Consider the following 3272-nt stretch of genomic DNA (forward strand, 5'->3'; position numbering starts at 1 on the left):
AATTATTCTTTTGTACATTATGTGGTGTAAGTAGTGACAGAAATGCTGTATATACATAATATGTAGAAACAAAATAAGGGCATAATCATCCGCATATTATGTGTACAAGTAAAAACACGCACGAATAAAGAAATTGAAAGAAAACTGCAACAGAGATATTGATTAGAGAAGGAAACTGGATAACTGAAGCACTTAGTCCAAGTAAGTTGAATCGTAATCTTTGCAAAACTGGCTTTTACAAATGCTGAATGTAATTCCATTTTAGCTGTCAGTGTATTACATTAAAAATGATTTGGTAAATTAGAGTTTACAGTCTTTTCCAGCATGTGATAAGACACTTTAGTTACCTAGACTAAAAGATGTACCATCGTATGTACATAACATTAATGCATGTAATTTTTATTATACTTAAAGTTGAAATTTTTTAGTGTTATCAATTTTAATAGTTTTAATGGATTCTTTGAAAAAGAATGGCAGAGTAAATTTTACATTCTGTATATACAACTTTTTTAACAGGTGTTTATGCTGTTCCTACGAGTCAAGGTTTTTGGCTTGGAGGTTTGGCCAAACTATAATGAACTAAGTACGGGTGTTGATGCATAGCAATGTGAATTCTTATTGCCCACAAATCATTATCAGATCTACTAGTTGTTAGCTCATGTAGGGGTTTAGTAATTTCAACAGTATATAGCTACTTTGTAAGAGAATTATTGTGTATAATATCCATTATATACTTGACTTTTCAGAACTGAATTTCCCATCTTAATAGGGATGTGGCTGTCATTTGTAAAGTATAATTTTACTTGTGAATCCATCGCACTGATAGTGATGATAAAGTAATTATGGCTTTTAATATGATTTAAAAATCATTGTGCTGTAGTGTTTTCATTTGTGTTGTTAGAAACAGTTCACCGAACGTGTTTATTTTTCCTTCTCCATCAGATACGGGGAACGTTATTCATTTTTTACCAGTTGTAATTGACTACTGTCGTTAAATATAATGGTAAACAGGTGTTGTTTCCAACTGAATGGAAAGTATATGCCAGTTGGGGAAATGCATATGTAGGTATTTTTTTTCATTAATGTATTATTTTTTATATTATTTGCAAAAGATTTTCATACTGTTTATTGGTTGTATGTTTTCAGTACATATGTATTATTTGTTCTTTTGTTGTGAATTGATTTTTCACTTGTACTATTACAGAATTTCTTTGAAATTTTGTTAGAAATAAGCGCTTTAATCTATGTTCAGTAGGTTGTAAACTTGGGACAAAACAGTTAACCAACAAAAACTATTACCATAAAAAAAGGTTTTACTTTAAGTAATACAGAGAGAAATGGTCAATGGAATAATGAATCATTTTAATGCTTTCAAGTCAAGAGTGATATACTTAAATAGTTTACCATGATAAAATTTTGACTAGTTATATAAGAGGATCTTTCAGCTGTCATGTGATATTTTATCTTTGCTTCAACTTCAGTATTCAAATTTCCACATTGCAGTGCAAATGGGTAATAACTGTATGGTTGTGTTGCGAGATGCTTCTATTAGTGTCAGTAGAAACACTGGGTTTTCAGCATAAGTTTAAGTGTCATTTTGTGACAACAAAAACTGATTTCTTTACAAGTTTCAGGGGGTTTTCAGTATTACTTTGGCATTGCTCTATCATAAACTGAAGCACCGTTAATGCAGTTAGTTCCTTATTTTTACTTTTGGCATGGCAGTCACAAAGATTGGTTTAAATAGACATGTTGATGTGTATGAGTCTGAAGTGTTAAGTTTCATTTTAACCTAGTTAGACTGTACTTAGGAAAATTTTGTATTTGTGCATATAAGATATTAACGTGATTAAATCATTTTAAAAATTAGTATCAGTCTTGTAATGGTAAATAGTTAATAAAAAAGATAAAAGCATCCTTCAACGGTAGCACAATATAGTACCCTACATTGCATGGTAGTCATTGAATTTTAATTTAAAATATTAATTTTAGAGTGGAATATTTTGTTAAACCAAGGAGTTGGGTAATTGTACAAGTTGGATTTTAAGTAATGGACTGTAAGATGAGCACAGATGTCATGATGAATAGCACACAGCATTTTATAACACTACTGTATAAGGATTATCTCCTCATATTAGAAAAAGATTGGCAAGACTTGGCAGCTCTAGTGGGTGAGTGTATTTGGTAGTTATGGATCAGTACTGTGTTGCCTTGGTGGATTTTGTGGTGCAAGGAAGAACTGGATGATGGTTATGGGGTAGGTTTTCTACCCTGGTAGGTTCTACCACACAATAAGGCAAGTTCAGAATAAGCGCAAAAGACATGGACCTGTTTTTTGTCAATCTGTCTATCCTAATTTTCCTTTTCCTTCTTGGTGTCCAACTGACATACCTTTGGTGACTGCTATCAGGAAAAAACACAGATTTAGACATCAGGCAAGGTTTCATGGAAGGTGGAATTGGATGGCAAGCCTTCTGTGCTGTATAACTGGATTATTTAATGTAGTAGAGAGGAAACTTTCATGCCAAACCTTGTCCTCAGTGCTGGGTCTGATCTTGGTGTACTGACAACTCTTCAGGCACTGTAAATTCAGATGGATCTCTAGGACAGCTGTTTTAGGGTTAAGGTGAATCGGCAGTCGTGGGTTTGAACGAATGATGGGAAGATGATGCTAGCGTGTAAAGGTCAGGCCTTCCCTTCTTTCATTGACAATTGAGCTAATTGTGGAAGGTGTGAAGCCCCATCGTATCATGTGCATTCATAACCTACTCACATCGCAGATGAATAACATGATAAAACCATATGAACAACACATCTGAACCAGGTTACAGTAAGAGCACCACTAAAGTAGTGGTGTGGAAAGACCCACCAAACCACAAAGTCAAAGTTCTTAAGTTTCCAATGGAACAGCTTATACAGTTCATAATTATGACACCACAATGATTTACGATGAACTGCAACTGCTGCTTAGTGGTATCATTTCATTGTATGAAACATTGGGTGGTAAAGTCCTGGACACATTCAATAGTGAACATCTCTTCAATTTATTAGTTATTATGCAATATCAATGGAATCAGTTTTTTTCCATATTTTGAGTAAAATTGAGGGCAATATCATCACAGACAAAGAACACTTCTAGTTATGATCAGATTCAAAATTCTGTAAAAAGGTAGGACAGGAATAAATGATTTAAATTGATAAAATGTTTTAAATTGATAAAATAACATTAAAATACCATGAACAGAAAGTAGAAGGTAATAATATGTACTGGG

At 33.1% G+C, this 3272-nt stretch overlaps 1 protein-coding gene across 1 annotated transcript in view; it reads right to left on the reverse strand.

The window, feature by feature from the left end:
* The window catches only part of LOC135211773 (BLOC-1-related complex subunit 8-like), a 91660-nt gene that overhangs the window by 46928 nt on the left and 41460 nt on the right, over positions 1-3272 (reverse strand). The gene's annotated exons all lie outside the window — the stretch shown is intronic.

The sequence above is a fragment of the Macrobrachium nipponense genome, chromosome 40 (genome assembly GCF_015104395.2).
Source record: "Macrobrachium nipponense isolate FS-2020 chromosome 40, ASM1510439v2, whole genome shotgun sequence".
Taxonomy (NCBI): Eukaryota; Metazoa; Arthropoda; class Malacostraca; order Decapoda; family Palaemonidae; genus Macrobrachium; species Macrobrachium nipponense.